Consider the following 19,749-nt stretch of genomic DNA (forward strand, 5'->3'; position numbering starts at 1 on the left):
AGGGGTGAGCGATATAAACGATATACGATAGAAACTATATAAATTTGGCCAACGATAGAGATTTTGACTATACCGCTTTATGCTGTAAGCTGGTGTTCTGACAGTGTTTGTCCCTTTTCATTTGCCTCAGTCTTCAATTTTCACAAGTTTCTCCTTCAGATGTGTCCCTCCCCTACCCCAGTCTCCACTCTTCACTTTGTCTCCTTGCTTTGCTACACCTCTCCAGTTGCGTGGCACCACACCTCCTGGTTGTTATCCTGATGGTCTCTCTCCTTTGACTCCATCCCAACCCTTTCATGCTGAGGCGTGACACGCAATGCCTTTAATGTGGCCTTGGCCCCATGTTCCTCCTGCCTGTTGGACTCATCCAGGAACAGTAGATCTCAGATCCACCCTGGGTGATTGATGGCAAGAATACCCTCTCCTCTCACCCTCCCCGCCCCAACCCCTGTTAGGGGGACAGCATAGCGTTTCATGAGCTCATCTGTGTGGCGCCCAGGAGCTGCACCTAAAATGCAGACTGCACTCATGTCTCGCCCAGTAAGACTCCCTGGGGGACACAAAGCATGTGTGACCTCCTTTTACCCAGGCTGCACCCCATCTACAAACTACTCTCACTGTATCACCATGGTCCCATTCTTAATTTGTAGTGACATACTTCAACATTTATCAAGATATACCATTTAATTTTACATCCAAATATGCCCGTGAATAAATAGATAACTTTATTTTGATTATTACAGGTAATTTCTGCAGTTTGAGATTTTGCCAAAAAAAATAAGAGAAATATCAGAGGAAATTTGAACAGTGTTGTTATTAAATGCATTTTTTTAAGCCTGGCTGAAGTGGAAAAGTGGACATAAAATAAAACTTCATGAAGCATTTAATTCATATAAGTCCAGTATATCTTGTGATTATGTCTCTACCTGACGTTTGCATGGGACTGTGGTTCTTTTATGAAGCAATATGGGAAGTAAGAGCATGAAGTGAACATGTAACACAGAACAACTCACCTATTCTCACCTCAACAGCACTGAAAGCATCAAAACACTGTAATTAAATATAATTAAGGAGCTTGCCACATTGTCTCACCAGCTATTGTCTGGCAGTCAACTGCATAGTCATGTACCAAAATTTCATAATCTCTCCCTCTTTATTTTGTACCCTTCTCTTCAGTGTTTCAATCAAAAATAGGCAAAAACAACTTGAAAAGGTTTATGTTAGCCATTAATCAGACAAGGCAGATTTTTTTTTAAAGTAGAGTATAGTTGAGGTTACAGCCTGCTCCAAGACCCCAAGACAGGCCCCCATGTTACATATCTAATAATAATAATAATAATATTAATACTACTACTACTACTAATAATAATAATAATAATAATAATGATGGGGGACAATTGCAGTTGTGCTAAAAAAGAAAGAAAGAAAAAGAATAATAGACAGAAGCTACGGGATGGAAACAGGAAAAATGTTCCATCTCCGGCATGTTCAAGGTTCAAGGTTCAAGGTTCTTTCAAGGTTCAAGGTTCTTTATTATTTGTCACATGCATAGTTATACAAGTATAACACACAGTGAAATGTAGCCTGACACGCTCCTCGACATGTGCAAAAATTGGGGGGGGTGTAGAGGAAGAACATTATATATATATATATATATATATATATATATATATATATATATATATATATATATATATATATATATATATATATATATATATATATATATATAAATGGGAGATGCCCCCAAGGGTGGTGGAGAATGACCGAGCTAAGATCCTGTGGGACTTCCAGATACAGACGGACAAAATGGTGGTGGCTAACCAACCGGACATAGTGGTGGTAGACAAACAGAAGAAGATGGCCGTAGTGATCGATGTAGCGGTTCCGAATGACAGCAATATCAGGAAGAAGGAACACGAGAAGCTGGAGAAATACCAAGGGCTCAGAGAAGAGCTCGAGAGGATGTGGAGGGTGAAGGTAACGGTGGTCCCCGTGGTAATCGGAGCACTAGGTGCGGTGACTCCCAAGCTAGGCGAGTGGCTCCAGCAGATCCCAGGAACAACATCGGAGATCTCTGTCCAGAAGAGCGCAGTCCTGGGAACAGCTAAGATACTGCGCAGGACCCTCAAGCTCCCAGGCCTCTGGTAGAGGACCCGAGCTTGAAGGATAAACCGCCCGCAGGGGCGTGCTGGGTGTTTTATATATATATATATATATATATATATATATATATATATATATATATATATATACACACACACACACACATATAGTATATACACTGGGTGAATGTGCAGTAGTAGCAGCAAGCAGGTGAATTCTGTACATTAATATGAATAGATATCTGACTATTTTACAGGATAGACAATATAAACATATTTAAAATTAAAGGAATTGGAATGTACATTGTGCCTTGCCTTGTAAGTCTAAGTTTATTGCTGACTTTTCACCTCCTATTTAATGCCACCTCTTTTCCATCAGATTTGTTCATCTGCTTGAGTTCTTCTCGTTTGTTTTATTTCGAGGATATTATCATGAAGACAAATAAAACCATCAACAGGAAAAATAAATGCAAGTAGACAACTTCTTCAACATCTAACATCTTGATCCGGATTGACAGTTTTATCTGACTAGCAATCCAAAGCAATCACAAGTTAGACAAAGAAAACCAGTAAAAGCTAAGCTATGAGCTGAAATATTTATTTTACCTTAAAATTAAATGATTCAGTGAATAGCAAGTTTTGCTTTTGCTCTAGCATTATAGCACGAAAGGCTGATCTTTTCATGCTTTCTCCTCCCACCTTAGCAGAGAGAAGTCTGTCTCCCTCTGCATGTGGGACATTCCAAGTGGGCAGGAATCTGAGGACAGAGATCACCTAATCTCTTTGAATGAAGTAGCACCTGTTGGCGCAGCGCTGGATGAGGAAGAAAATACCAAGATCAGTGGCAGCTCTTTGTTGACCCGATACACTTCCCCCGATGTATCAGCTGGCAGCTACTTGAAAACCAGTCGTCAGGTCCATCAGGATGACTGATGGACTCCATTAAAACTTTATGTAGACATATGTAGATATAGATATAATTCACATCACTTGTACTAAATTTGTGCTTGCAAAATTTAAGTTAGAATGACACAGTCTATAATTTAAGTTTATCCCATCTTAACCATGTTTACTCCATCTATAGACACACCATCAGCTTTATTTTATAGCAATTTGGTGCACATTTCTAAATACCCGTAGTTTTTCTGGAAACATTAGAGCAGCCTGATTAGGGCAACACTCTTACCTGATGCTGTAAGAGCATTGCTGAGTGAGCCATCTGACTCAAATGAAACCAGATCATTCATTTAAGAATAGAGCACCCATTGAAAGGACATGCAATCCAGTCTACCAGTACCAGTCAAATTATCTCACCCAGCTGTTCACGAGGTGACCATGTGCTGAAGAGGACCCTGAGAGACTTGCGAGAAGGGGCATAAATCACAACTGAGGACGCTGCAGTTGTTGCATGTGTCTGCATGTGGTGAAGACATTAGATTGTTGCCATAGCTGCTTCGGAGAAGTTGTCGTTAGATGTGTTTGTGTTATTATTCTGATTACACTTGGGTTCTGTAAGCTGTCTCTTGTAGCCTCTGAAAATTGGAAGTGCAGAAGAGGTAATAAATGAAATGCAAGCTGAGTGCCACATATCTTCTTTGTGTAGACTAAAGTATGAATGTATCCACACTTTGGTTTATCCTGATAAATGATCTGGATTTCTCTTGGAGGGAAATTGTTAATGTGGCCAGAGGAGGTCTAGTTTTTCCTCTTGTCCAAGGTTATTTAAACTAAACCAACCATTCCTTTAAATGTCTCAAATCCCTTACAGCATGGGCCACAGCCTTAATGCCTGTCAAAGGAACGCTGCTTTGCATGTAGCCTGATTATTATCTGCTACACAAATTGCTAGTAGCTGGATTGTTCACGGCTGATGGTCCCAAAGTTTATGGATTGAAACTGTTGGAATGTGGACAATTACCACTTTCACTTTCTCACAAAAACCTTAATACAGTTTACATAAACTATTCTCTTGAAAATTCTACTTTAAAGAGCTATATCGGGCTCTAGGGCCAGCTCAAACAAACAGAGAATCTGCTCTGCAATTCAGACATTACTCTACTAGCAAGGACAAACAACGATGACGATGTTGTCACATTTCAGACTGTAGGCGCTGGCAGAATTCAGTTGTAAGTAGGCTTCATTTAGGTGAAATATGTTGTACCACCCACCACTAAGGTCTGCTCAAGGTTAAATTTTGCCAGACTTTAAGCTAGACTACTATATCTTTCTTGTGATTTAGGGGTCACGGAAACAGGAAACCGCAAAGAAGTTAGTCAGCAAACACCCGAACTGCTAAAAACGTTCTCCTCAGTTTCTCGCTGCTTATTGTGCTGATTTGTCACAGTGGTAATCTGTGTCAAAGACAGGTTATTTATTTGAAAAACAAGCCCTATTCTTTAGATGTTATTTTATGTATGTTCACGATTACTGAAAAGTACAGAGCACAGATTTCTTATGGGAATGTTAAAAATGCCACTATTTTAATTGTATTTAGAGACTGATCAAAAATTACCAGTCTTACGATTTTTATTGTGTGTGCTCATATTTTAGGGAAAAAGAAGTAATGCAAAAGATGAAATAGACTAAAAAGAGTTGACCTGTTGTCAAAAGTTGCTGAGCACCTAAGAGTGGTTGAACAGTTTAACCTATAATTACCACAATTAAAATAATACTCATATTAACAGAGAAAAATTGCTTCCAAATGGTCTTTCACATGCGCAAGAAAAGAAAAACAAAAACACATGGCACAATCTGGCTTCAGAATTCTGGCAGCAGAGCATGACATGTCAAATCAGAATTAATTTTGCATAGAAATGAGTAACTAGCTGCTTTTATGAATATACCACACGTGAGTACAATATGTCCAGTAGTGAACATTTTGCAGCGTGACCTTTGATTTTAATGTTCGTAAGCAGAATTCATGCGTCCTTTTCGACTTGTTGCTGTACTATCACGTTGCATGGTGGGAATTTCCATGTAACTTGGTGGACAGAGACTGAAGGCAGGAAAAACAACTTAAATGTGTGTTAGAACTGTGAGGGGACTCAAAAAGTTGCTCATAAGCCAGATAACTAAACAGATTAAGTAAGAGAGTGGAAGACAAGCCAATACGTGAACACAACGTGCAGTATTTGAACAGTAAATATGTGATTTTAGGAGATTTTGTGATTGATCATTTCCATTCTGATTCCTCACTTTAAAGTGGTCTCACGGGAGAAAGAGAGGGAAATACAGTAAATATTGCACATACCGCTCTGACGTATCACAACCTGTTTTGCAAGAAAAATTGTAGGGGTTGACATCAAAGTCAAAAGCCCACTGCCAAAATCAAAATGTCAGCCATTTGGCCTATTAAATTCACTGGACCCCTCACTCCTGTGATGAGGAGAAACAAAAGAGACTCCAAAGTCAACACAATTTTCTCTCTTTCTGACGAAAAAAAAAAAAGCACACTTACAGGTTTTGTCGCTCATAGACTGAAGAACACTGTTTAAGAGATCTCCAGTGGTATTACCGCTTTGTGGGGGTTTTTTCAAACTACCTCTGGCAATAACAACCTTATGTCCAGTAAGTGCCCTTTCAGTAAAGAACTGATGTAGAGGCCCATTGCTGAGTAGTGTCAGGGAGTGATCAGAGGAGTCATGTGGATAAAATCACACTGCTGACCCTGGACATCAGTGATTGATGTCAAATGTGACCGTGAAACTCAATAGGGGTTGTTGTACTTTTGATTTTATTGGCCACCATGTCAGGCTGCCTGCTTTCTGTGGTAACAAGACCTGCACTGCTACAATGTAAGCATTTCCATGCATGCTGCTGAACAACATTATAATGATACATCACATTACATTATATTTAGTAGTTGAATTCTCACCTTATTTCTTGAGAAAACATTTGAATTAATGCAGTAATACAACATATTTTAGCCAAAACAGTTATAAGGCTAAATCGTAGCACTTTATAATATATCCCAGTAATAAGCAGAATAACTGAGGGGTAACACTTGAATGGCAAAAAGATAGTAATTTATTAACACTATGTAAATACCAAAGTGATAATTGTGTCATAGATTATTTTTAACAATGGTTCTGTCTGGTTCAACCAACCAAATACAACCAACCAAGAGCAATGATATGTAATAATCATTAACACGCACACAGTTAACAAAATCTAGTCCAGGTATTGAGTCTTCTTCAGTCATATGATGCTGAGATCATCATGTGATGTTATGACTTAACCAGGAAATGAGGTGGGGTGAAAAAATGTTACAAATAAATTAAATCAGACCAACCAGGCTCCACTAGTCAACATTCAATAATCACTATCAGAGTAAAATAAGCACTTTATCCCTGTATCATGAGAAATCTGTGCCAATCAAACTCAAGCAGTCAACAGATTTAGCTCCAACAGGTCAACGGGCTCCATTCTCCCAGGCAACAGGGAAATACAAGTCCTCCAAAAGCAATAATAATGCGAGCTGCTCTTCTCACGTAATCCAGTTAAGAAGCGAGATGAATCATTTCCTTTATTTTGATCCATACTGTTTATTAAAGGTTGTTTGCTTAACACACTTCCCGCATGCCGAGTTGGCCTGGTCAATACATTAAAAAACACAGTCCACGATTTTGTATGGTGGAATTATAAGACACTATCAAATGTCCATCCATCCATCTTCATCCGCTTTATCCGAGGCCGGGTCGCGGGGGCAGCAGCCTAAGCAAAGAGGCCCAGACCTCCCTCTCCCCAGCCACCTCCTCCAGCTTATCCGGGGGAATACCAAGGCGTTCCCGAGAGATATAATCTCTCCAGCGTGTCCTGGGTCTGCCCCGGGGCTTCCTCCCAGTGGGACATGCCTGGAACACCTCACCCAGGAGGCGCCCAGGGGGCATCCTTGTCAGATGCCCGAACCACCTCAGCTGGCTCCTTTCGATGTGGAGCAGCAGCGGCTCTACTCTGAGCCCCTCCCAGATGGCCGAACTTCTCACCCTATCTCTAAGGGAGAGGCCAGCCACCCTTCGGAGGAAGCTCATTTCTGCCGCTTATATCCGCGATCTCGTTCTTTCGGTCACTACCCACAGCTCATGGCGATAGGTGAGGGTAGGGATGTAGATCGACCGGTAAATTGAGAGCTTCGCTTTTACACTCAGCTCCCTCTTCACCACGACGGACCGGTGCAGTGTCTGCATTACTGCAGCTGCAGCCCCAATCCGTCTGTCGATCTCCGGCTCCCTTCTCCCATCACTCGCGAACAAGACCCCGAGATACTTGAACTCCTCCACTTGGGGCAGGAACTCATCCCCGACCCGGAGTGGGCACTCCACCCTTTTCCGGCTGAGAACCATGGCCTCAGATTTGGAGGTGCTGATCCTCATTCCCGCTGCTTCACACTCGGCTGCGAACCGTTCCAGTGCGAGCTGGAGGCCCTCACCCGATGAAGCCAACAGAACCACATCATCCGCAAAAATCAGAGATGAGATTCTGAGGCCACCAAAGCGAAAGCCCTCCGCCACTTGGCTGCGCCTAGAAATCCTGTCCATAAAAATTATGAACAGAACCGGAGACAAAGGGCAGCCCTGGCGGAGCCCATCACCCACCTGGAACGAGTCCGACTTATTGCCGGCAATGCGAACCAAGCTCTTGCAACGGTTGTATAGGGATCGAATGGCCCGTAGCAATGGGCCAGACACCCCATACTCCCGCAACACCTCCCACAGGACACCACGAGGGACACGGTCGAATGCCTTCTCCAAGTCCACAAAACACATGTAGACTGTACTATCGAATGTACCACAACAATATAGCTAGCAACTTCAAAATTAAGCTAGAAACTATCACAATTTTTAGATCTTCAAGTAGGTAATTACCATAACTTTTGCAAATGCACTATGAACCTACGGTTCTCCAGAATAATTGTTTACTTGGAGACATACAAGCCTAGACTACAAGCATACTACAAACAAAGCTTCTGGTGAATAAAACCTTAGCTTCCACATGTTCAACTGTTACACAGTGGTCTAAGCTCAACTCTTATGTTATTATCTTACTACTCATCTCAAGCCAACTTTGCCAATACCTTAAACCACATCTGCATGCTCAAATTTGGATCTTTAAGAGTCCGAAAATTAAAGATTTATTCCCAGAGTGTGACTTTAAACACACTTTGTTGTTCTTTTTTAATTTAATTTGATTTGAATTTGTAGTTTTAACTGTTGCACGCATATCTGCAACAGTTGTGAAATTGTCAATATGTATCATATGACCTCTGCACACCCTTTATACAGTAAACTTACAAATTTTGTAAACAGGAGAAAGCTGGTTGCAATTTACTCACATCGTGTTACACAATTTCTGGGATCTAGAGTTCAAGCTCAAGTTCACACAGTTACTCTTTATTGCAATTTAAAGCTTCAAATGTGCAAAGCTGATGTTGTTGGAAACTGGTCACCTTGTGTGTGGCTGACTCACTGGTCAACCACAGCTAGTGGGAGGTTTGACCAACAGAACCAACAAACATGGCTTGACCATGGTAGGAGTTTGATATATACTTTGCAGAGAAAATTGTCTATATGTGGTTTGACTAATGTGTTTTTGCATAGTGTGGCTGACTTAAAATGTGATTCCTACACATTATCATTATTTATCCAAAACTCTGCCTCCTTCCACGTTGACCCTGTATACACATGTGAGTGTTTCTGGAGGCATATATGTGCACACGTGTGCACATAAATCCACTTTGAATATACTGGCTGTACAATATATCGTAATTACACTGTTTGTCCCACAAATTCTAATAATTTCACATGGTTTGATTAAGCAGAAGACGAGGTAATGCAATTTTGCAGCTTAAATGATTGTCATGCGTCATAAGTGTATTCGTGTAGGGTTTACTTTACTTTTTTACAGCAATGTGGCGATGTAGAGTACCCTCTTGTCAGTGTCCATAGGGTGCAGTCAGAGCAAAAGGGGTCATGTAAAATACCAGCTAAATTTTTCTTAACATTTATGCATGCTCAGAGAGGAGAAAAATAGACCCATGGTTTTCCCTGATTTCCCTGGAACATGCATTGAAATGTAAACGAGTACAATAAATTCCCTTTTAACTGCCATATTGGGAATTAACCACACAGTCTGGACATAAGGAACTCACGTACTTTCATTAAAAGTCACATCATGCCTTGTTAAAGCAATAATGTCCATCTCATAGAAATTGCAGCATATGTGCGCCGAAACTGTGCGATAGCATCTGTGCTCAGAGACCTAGTGTGTTAAAACATGGAAGTCATGAGTGCGTTGGGCTTTCACCAGTTTCTTCACACGTTCCCAAATTGGCTTTTTTATTGCTAGATTGTTGATTATTTTTCATATGGTTCTCCTTGTTTATGCAGCACTGTTTCTGCTGAGGTTCTGTTTAGTGAAAGATGACGACAATGGCTGCGCAAAAAGCTTTCAGTAATGACATTTTAATATGCGTCTCAGGAGGACAGCTGGACCAGGTCAGATGGAGGAGAGGATTTCTGTTGTGGATATGTAATATGAATTAAGCCATATTACAAACATTATAGGGCTGGGCGATATGGCCTAAAATCCATATCGTGGTATAATTTGAAGCACGTGCAATAACAATATATATTGCAATATATTCTTTTCTTCTGTATAACGTATTTTCCAAACTAGAAGGCACACTTAAAATCCTTTAATTTTCTCAAAAATCGAGAGTGTGCCTTATGTATGAATTCTGGTTGTGCTTACTGACCTCAAACCGATTTTGGCGTGCAGAAATCTGTTAAAAAATGTTTTAGTACAACTTTGGTAAGCCGCACTGCTTGATGGATTGTCAGAGCATTACAGCTGCCGTAGTGAGGAGCTTCGCGGAGTAATCTGGGTCCAAAACTCCATCCACTTCAGGTCCCAAAGTCAAACGAACACTGAGAGTTAAAAACGGTCTAAATTCTTTCATCTTTAATAAAATGATCAGCGATGCTGCTTTACCAGGTGTAACAATTAAGTTTAACATCCATGCATCCATGAAAACAGAATTTCTTAAATTTAACGGAGTTAGAAGTTAACAGGAAGTTAGCTCGCTAGTTTCCACCTAAACATGACATACCATGTTCTGACTGAGAGATTTTTGAAACTAATTAAAACGTACAGCTCTGCTACCACTTCCAACAAAAACGAAGACAGAAAACTAAACAGCAGTGACGTTTGCAGGGTTACTGAAGTTGGACTACCTGGTATATAATGTTGTGCTACCTGATTGCTAGCGACACAGCTATGTTAGCATAACATTAGCACAGTGAAGCTGGAGGATGAACGCCAACTTTTTTTCCACTTGATGAAAGTTAACGTGAGGGATTCTGGTGGTTAGAGACAAATGCAATCGCATAGCAGGATGTTATACACGGGCCAAACTTCAGTCAGGAGAACAACTGAAATTATTAATCCACAATACGAGGTTGGTTATTAATATACTGCAACAACATGGGAATAGAACAGCTGCGAGAGAATTCAACATTAATGAATCAATGTTACGGAAGTGGAGGAAGCGAGTTTTTGGCTTTCCCCATATTTCAACAGTGCTTCATCTCTTTGCTATGACTGTCGCCCGCCATAATTTGCAGATGATAATGGTTGTAGCCGCTGCGATGCTTTCGAGCAAAACAGGCGCAGCTTGATCATGTCATCAACATGCGCTATCGCGATAGAGCGTCCTTGAACTCATCACCTTTGGTTTTCATGTAGCTTGAAGAAGAATGCTTTTTATGCTAAATGTGTCTGTGCTTGCTTAAAGCCAGGAGTCAGTCAAGAGCTTCAGGAGGACAGGCTCTAGCGTTCTGAACCACAGAGTGATCCACTCCTACATGTTGGCAGTAGTTACAGACTCTCAGTGAAGTGGTGTGCCTGCGCACAACCTCATACTGAGGGTGGTGTTGACAGACAGACAACAGACACACCAGGTACCAGTCAAAGTCCATCAGGATGACATTGTGGAAATTCATTCAGATACAGACAATCCTCCTCCAACACTGAGCAGGAACATTCATATTACTGTGTGCCTGACTGTTCTAGGGTTTACAGAGAACAGTCCAAAGAAGAGAAAATAACCAGTGAACAGACTACTTTGACCTGAAGTCGAAGGTAACTTAAATTTCCTCTTTACAATTAAAGTAGGCATAAGAGCATCTCTTATTGCACAACATGGCCAACCTCGAAGCAGATGGGCTACAGCAGCAAAGACTAAAGTGGGTGTCACTCCTGTCAGCTAAAAGAAGAAAAATGAGACGACTTTGAACAATAGAAGAAATGAAATTGTTGCCTGGTCCTATGAGTCATTCAGTCTCATAGGCCATTGACCCGCTGAGTCAACGGCCTAGATGGTAGGATCAGAATTGGTCATGAACAACATTAAAGCATGTATCAATCTGGCCTTGTATAAATGGTTTGGGCTGATGGCAGTGGGGTAATGGTGTGGGGGATGAAGGGGGTTTTTTTTGGCTTTTTTGGGCCCCTTAGTACCAACTTAACATTGTTTAAAAGATTGTTATTGACCATGTATTCAAACGGTCTCCCCATTTTGGATGGGGTGGAACCGAAGATTAAAAATGATGGCCTATGCATAATGATTGAGTGAACATTTAGACTCATATTATGGAAAAATTCACAGATCTTTTTGAAATTTAAATGTATAATTCTTAGTGAGTTCATCCCTAATCAGGTGTTAGTATTGCTATTTCACTTCTTCCAGATTAATTACTGTATTTTAGTATAGATCACACGTAATCATTTTTAAAGAAGTACATATGATACATAAATCTGTAAAAAACAAACAAAAAAACCCCACTCCCAGACTAGTATGTTACATTTCTAATAAGCATCACCTAACTGGGAGGGGGTAAGTGAAAAGAATGGCTACTGTATGGGTTTATAATAAGAGCCAGCTGTGGATGACCACGTGGGCTCCACTCCGGGAGCAAGTTGCTGAAAGATTTGCACCAAGAAGAAACTGGCAGGCACATCATAAACCCAGCTTGCTGTAGACAGTTGCTTTCTTGAAGAGGATTGGAATAACCAAACTGTGCATTAATTTGTGAGAAACCCTTTCTGAGCTGGGCTTCTGAGCCAATCAATGTATAAGAGACTAAAAAGTCTCCTTACCCTAATGCTCTTATACCATGTTGTGAGTTACCCAGGTCTTTCAGAGTATCTGACGTTTACCTTTCACAGCCAACAAAAATGCAGCTGAAATATCCTGGATGAGCTAATAATACAACAATTTGCATTGCCTTTGCTTCAGAAACAGCAGGTCATGATCACAGCCCCAGAAATAATTCTGGAAAACCTGGTGGCATTTCAGAGTGCTAAACCTGCTCCAAAGGAATTTGTCTGTATCCTCCACTTAAATAATTGTAGCACAAAGAGCATGAAATAAACCATGAGGGACCGCATTTACTTACTACTCTCTCAGTGCTACATACAAATATATGAAACTGTGTGCTTGAAAAAAAGAGAAGTTAAAAGAGAAACATTCCTGTCTGAGCAATCACTGTAAGCACTACATCATGTTTATTAACAGTACTAAATCAGTCTTTGCCGTGGAGGGGAGCTGCAATACTCCTGAGGATCCTTCAGAATGAGTCCGCCTGGGTGAGGACGCCATTGCATAGTTGGAGTATGTAGCAGGAGGATTGGGAATTATAAAGACAGATTTTTTTTGTATTCCCTTCTGATATGCTTTATTTTATTCTCCTCCTTTTTCTTGCACATTGAAAAGAAAAAAAAGGGAATTTTAGGAATTTCCTCCAAGATCGAGGATGGTGGAATGCTTTTAATAACCAACGTGTTTTTCTCACTCAGTCTGTGTGGCTGTTGTTCCCTTTCCCAAAGTCTGGGACAGTTTTTTTCATTTTCACTTTATGAAAGCTTTGCACTGAGTCAGAGGACTAAAACATTCTTTAAGCCTTGCACATCCATGCTATCTGTCTTTCTCTCCTCTCTCACCCTGCATCAGTGAACTCTTGGGGCCTCAACTATTTGTGTGGGCCTCGCGCTGGGTCCAGCACCCATGTAACCACGGACAAAGTGGTAAATTCACACACATGCACCCTCTAGTCTCATGCTTCCTGCTCCCCTACAACTTCACTGGCCCCTGTGTTTGTAATTGTAACCACGGACAAATGCACTCTCCCTCAGGTACAAATTGCTGATAAGACGCTTTTCTAAAACACAGTTGACTGCTGCCACTCATTAGTAGCATAATCCCATGTTTTATGGCCAGCCTAGTGCCTTTGAAAACACAACTGAGACTTAATAATGGTTACCTTAATGTTTTAACAATTCTGAATGTGCAAATGATTGTCAGCTATATTTGACAGTGTTTATTTTTGATCTGATAATAAAATCAAATTTACAAAAAAAATGTCATGAACAGACTGGCTTTACTATGGGCCAATTCTCTCAACCTAGCCAATAAGTTGATCACTTCTAAACACAATTTATGAAGTTGGTTTACCTTAAAAGCATGACCTCTGAACTCTGACCAATCAGCATCAACACTAAACCTCTTAAAAACTCAATCAGTGACTCAGAGTGGAGGTTGTCTATGTATTAATGTTGTGTGTCTGTGACACTTTGCAAACAACACACAAGAACCATAAAGAGAAGGTTGTCTAAGACTTGAGAGGAAACAAGTTAGTGTCACACTAGGATACAAATAGTGTAGACTGGAGACACTGAAGCTTAATTTTTTTTCCAATGTACAATTAGGTATAAATAGTTTACACTTTCTCTGTGTTAGTTGGGGTAAAATTTATTTGTTATGGTGCTTTTATTTTGAAGGGAGAGGTCAACTGAAGGAGGAAGGGGAAAGCTGAAACAGGTGGGAAAGGACAAAGATGGCAGGATGTGTGGTTGGTTGTGCCTGGCATCAACTGGGAAACTTGTGAGGGACGCCGCAGATAACACATCTGATGACCACGGCCAAAAAACTAAGGTAAGAAAGAAGTGGGTTAGTGCAGCTCTGACTAGCCATTACATATCTGCCTAGCAAACCAGTTAGCAGATAGCTAACTAAGGCAGACTCTGCACTACTAACAGCAAGGCTTGGAGACACAGCCAGTTAGATTGCAGCTCTGTGGGAGTATGCTTGCTGCAATTTCTGTCTATGTAGATGATAACAGATTTATAACAAACAGCAACAGATTTGCAAGATGCAACAGATTTTCCATTCAATTGCACACAATAGCACACTTGTTGCAAACAGCTCCATCTTACTGTCATGTTGTCAGCATCTTGATACACCAAAGTCACTTTGAAAACTGTGATTGTGAGTGGTTGCAGACCTGATCCCAGATTTTAAACCAACCATTTCAAAGGAGATGAGACTGCAAGATCATCGGGGGTTGCAATCATTTTCATTGCATTTTTTAGCAATATTTATGAGAATGATCATTATGGAGTCAAAGACATGTAACCAGAAGTCTGTGTCACCAAATCTGTAGGAAAAATACAGAGACACTGTAAAGGCTCTCTGTAATCATAAAGGGAATTAACAAGTCATTTGTTCAACAGCGTCGGAATTTTAAGTCCAAACTCAGAAATTAAACAAAATGTAGTGAAAATTTACATGCTTAGTCTAACCTGATGTTAGGACAAAGTCACTGCACTAATATGTTACCAAAATGGCTGCTGAGTGAAAACTTACTTTGAGAGGGACTTTGGTAAGGTTTAGTGAGAGTGATGTCGAAACAAATTCAAGTTTTGCACATTGAGCGCTCAAAGAATGAGCTGCGGACATTGATCAGTTTTCTTTTTTACATGTTTTAAAGATGCTCGGGGTGCACTGAACACCACACATCATGTACATATATGAGTTCCTCTTAAACTCACAATGCTGCCATGCAGTGGGATAGAGAAATGAAAGGTGCAAGGGAGAATGGGTGCGGCTAGGGCTCACTCGCAAGGCCTCGAGGCCAAGGGATGCTGAGTACTCTTCACCCGGGCAAAGGTTCATTCCGATCATCTGGGCCAATCTGTTCCAGACGTGGTAAATGACACATTATTGGATCCAGACCTGACAAGGGCTTTGTGTATATTACATTACCAGACACCAGGCTCACTTAAGCTTCATTACCTACAACCCCCCTCCCCCCCACCCTCCCCACCAAGAACGAGAAAAAGGAGTGTGAGAGGGGAAGTTAAAGGGCAACTTAGATCTTACCCCAAGCCATGCACAGAGGGTGCTTTTTCCTTCGGGTCAAGCTGATACCCTCTGTTCAGCTTCTCATCACGTAGCTCTCTTTTGCTGTCTCTTTTCCTCCTGGCCATGCGTTCTGTGCTGTGAACCCGTTACACATAACAACATCAGAGTCCTCCCTGGAACACCCAAGATGATCCTACCCGCAGGGATATTTAGGGAGATATAAGAAACACACCGAGGAGTTGGCCCCACCCTCCGGTCTTTCCAGACTGATGTTGTTATATAAGCTAATATGAGAATTACTAACCAAAATTAGTCTTTAAGAATTGCTGGTGATAAAGTTCATGTATCCACAATAGCAACTTCAAGAAAATGTTTCCTTGAATTGAGTATGTTTATGGTTATTTGGTAGGCAAAACCCTTTACATCTGGCCTCAAATTAATGAATGACTTCCTAAACCAAACTAAAACCGAGAAAACTGTGAAAGTACTAAACACTCAGAATACCATTTTAACTGTAGAATGTTATGGCGGGAGGTTTCCTGTGGCTTGGATGCCTCAAGGTGGGATATGCCATAAGCAGTTGGGGGATTTGGCTAAGCCTTCTTTTATTTGGATGACATACGTACATGAACACCCAAATACCACAAATTTCTGGCAGGGAGTACTAGCTCAAGTTTCTATTCTGCACTTCTTAAACTACAGACAGGTGTGTGTCTGTAAAAGTGAACATCTGCAGGAGACTGTGTGTGTGTGTAGCTATAACTTCAGGTATACATTCCACAGCACAGTTTTAATGCTCAGATTCCTTATTTAATTTGATGGCATTTGGCTGCAATGTAAACATGCAGTCTCAGACTGAGGCAATTTGTAATAAAATAATTTTGTTGCACAAGGTCATCTCCTTGGCTCTGGTACTTCTCCCACTGTCAAAACATTACCCATGATGATTTACAACCTATAGAATTGTTCTTAAAATAAAAAGACGGCCACACCCTTACAAAAAATGCAATCATATAACAAACGGGTCTGTTGGCAGTGCAGCAAGAATTTAAATGACAATCACCCTGTACGATTTCTCCGTTGCATCACCTGCCAGGGTACAAGGACAGGGGACGCTGCAACAGAAGCTCGTCTAAAGATATATGTGCCTCAAGGAATGATAACTGAAATGTACACTCACACGGGTCAGTTAAGATATATGTGCCACAAGGATCAGTGTTACAGTAAGAGGCAAACAGCTGTAGCTTCCTCAGTAGCTGGAGAGGGGTCGAGAAACCGCATTATGTATGGTTTGCCATGTGTAACATAAAATAATAACAGCTGCGCCATGTAGGATCTTACGATGGATGATGGTTTTATTATTATTATTATTGCGCTTCAGGACTGCGGTTCACCTTTTTATGCGATAGCTGGGTATGAAGCAAAAAGTATACATTTTTTAAAAATACATTTAAAGAGTGGATTATTTGGAAGCATTTGGCTTTTGCCCACACACAGTATATAATGGAGTCATCCACAAGTTTTAGCGTGGTGTGCCTTTCAGCAGCAAAAGATGCTTGAAGTATATTCATCAACATCAAGCCTGTCATTCGTCATTTCTACATGACTTCACTTATTTCTGTTTTCCTCCTCCTCTCATTCATCGCTCTGCTTTCATGTTTGTTTAAACTCTGTTCATTACAACCCACTGGTTGCAGGGGTCACTTTGATGCCAAGAAGTGTGAATACACAATGGTAAGTTTGCATTTTTGTTAACATTAATGAAGAAAGAAATTTGGCAGACTACGGTTTCCTTCTTGCTGCGAGTTCAAAAATCTGAAATATTCATATTTGCCATATGGCTCCTACGTTTTATGAGAATATATAGGGATATGCATTTCAATATATATTTGATTAGATAATATTTTAACATTTTAAATGATGCGTTTAAACGTGAAAAGAAGCGTAAGAAGCATGAGACCATTTTTAAATATAACGGGAGATTAACATTAAAAAGTGTCTGTTATTCTGTCCTTCACACGTCTCTCCACACAGACGTGTGTGTGTGAGAGAGAGATTGTGTGTGTGTGTGTGTGTGTGTGTGTGTGTGTGTGTGTGTGTGTGTGTGTGTGTGTGTGTGTGTGTGTGTGTGTGTGTGTGAGGTTAGATGGTCATGGAAGGCAGCTCGAGCTACACTGTTCCAGCTCATTAGCTGTGATTAATTGGCATGTGAGCTTTCCCATGGTCTCCTTAGCCTGGTGGAGACAGAGCTCACCTTGGAGGGCACCACGAGTCCTGACTGCTATACACCGCCACTGCAGGCCCTTCTGTCATACTTGGGAAAGTCTCATATACACCTTACCGAGTCCCTCTCTAACATTTTTACATGTTTTTTAAAAATATTTCACTTTTCAATCTTCTTCGTCATGTTTTTACACATATATCCACGTTTGAAAGAAATATATTAATATACAGCAGTTTAAATTTAAAGTATATTTTGTATTATGATTATATGTGAACTACCTTCTTATAGGCTATAGCTTTTTTCCATTCCGATCCATTTAAAGTAAAGCCAGAGCTCATTGGACATGTCAAGTAAGAACATATTCTCTACTGCAGTGCACATTTATTTATTGTTTTTTAATTTCTTTCACAGTGTGAAAAATACATAAAAAAATCCACAGATATTTAAAAAATAATAATAATGTAGCACTCAGTAAAACTGGCTTTAATAAATATTAAAGCAGTGCAAATATGTAGATGTAGAAAACGATTCTTTGAAATGAACATTTTCCACAAGTTGGGAATTTCCTTTATATTATTCTACTGTGTTTTAAATCAAACATGAGTTTACACCATCATCAGGTATAACAATAGTATGTCTACTACTGTAACAAGTCTTTCTATAAACTTCTAAGTGACATTTCTTGTCACCTTTTTTTCACGTTTACGTCCAAGGAATTTAAATGTAGTTAACTTAAAAAAACAACTTAAAAAGCAAACTGACTGTGATTTTAACGCCCTTGTATTTGGACAGAACATACCTGAGGACCTCTTTGTCTGAAAAAGTGAAACTATGTAAACTGCACTGACAAAGATCCCTAAATGAGATCATAAAAGCAAAAGAAAAAAAGTCCAGGTTGTTCACACACAAATATACATCGGTGTAGGTCTCCTCAATTAAGACATAATAAATTCAGTATAGCCTTTGTTTTTTCGCTTATTGAGGAAATACGCTCCTTAATCCATTGATACAAGAACCATCTGTGTAAATTTATGCCCACAGAGGCTGGACACTTGCTGGCTGCAGTGTACTGTATCTGCTGTGCACAGCAGTGAGAAGGCTGTGATGAACTCGCGGCGACTGGCTCGGGGCTTTCAAAGGGGGATCTCTCTCATCATTTTCCTGCTTCTTATATCCCTCCCTAAAATAAATAGCTCCTGTTTTTGTTGGGTCCCTCGTCGCCCACACACACTCGCTGACGTAACGGGGCTGCTCTCAAATTTTTAAGTGACGGGAGCATGGTTAATCCTGATTGTGTAAATATGAATCATTTACACTGTAAGCTGCCCCTGGAGTTGATGGTACATTAATAACATCTCAAGAATGAATTTGTATCTATTAAACAAAAACTCTTAACATGAAGATTTAAAGTTTTTAACTTTTATCGTATCTAATTTGGGCCACAGAAAAAAAATATATATATATATTATCACAATTAAAAAGTAATATACATACAATTTAAAAAATACATATTTACATATGAACTTTTAATCCCAAGAGCTTCAAATGAATGGAAAGCTGCTACTTGACCACACATAACCAGAATAAGCACATGTTGAACCTTGTTTCACTTTTGTTTAAATCCGCTGTTCCCGGATAATTCAGATATAAATATGCTTAAAGCTGCAGAGGTTTCTTAATTTCCTGTGTGGGCCACACACAACCTCACAGATCTTCAGGATACAGACTGCACTCTGAAACTAAGATGCAAAATCCGCTGTCATTGTTTTTACTGTGAAAGTAGATTTCAGCGAGGGGGCTTTGTCTCCCACTTGTGAAAAGCTACAAAAATAATTCATGTATTCACTTTCTCCTCCGTAACCAACAGTCTTTTCATGAATACTGGCTTTTCTTCTCATTTTATGCGCATGAAAATCCAAAATCATATTTATATTTTTAAAAAAAAATACAACTTGGGCAAAAATGTAATGTTAGAGTAAATAAATATCAGCATCCAATAGTTCTTGAACATTCTTTTGAGTCTTGACTCATTCAACAGTCACTGCCACTGTCATTTTTCAACATTTAATTAGAAAGACATGTCAGCGCAGCCCTCCTGACTGATTAGTTCCTTATCTGAAACGGCTTCTAAATCCTTGTAAATAAAACGAATGAGCGAGTGACCAGTTGAACAGTTACTGTATCTTAATCTGTCTGGTTCTGTTGTGAGGTTCCCATTTTCT

At 40.1% G+C, this 19,749-nt stretch overlaps 1 long non-coding RNA gene across 2 annotated transcripts in view; it reads right to left on the minus strand.

Moving 5' to 3' along the window:
- LOC308383362 overlaps positions 1-15,431 on the minus strand; it is a 35,637-nt gene extending 20,206 nt beyond the window's left edge. The window contains exon 1 of one of the 2 annotated variants that reach the window (XR_013969122.1): positions 15,322-15,431. This is a non-coding gene — a long non-coding RNA (uncharacterized lncRNA). Of the gene's footprint in view, positions 1-5,562; positions 5,698-15,321 lie in introns of those variants that run through there. The other variant, XR_013969123.1, reaches the window with a different exon arrangement.
- Positions 15,432-19,749: the final 4,318 nt, after the last annotated feature.

Source organism: Rhamphochromis sp. 'chilingali' (genome assembly GCF_963969265.1).
Source record: "Rhamphochromis sp. 'chilingali' genome assembly, chromosome: 16".
NCBI lineage: Eukaryota > Metazoa > Chordata > Actinopteri > Cichliformes > Cichlidae > Rhamphochromis > Rhamphochromis sp. 'chilingali'.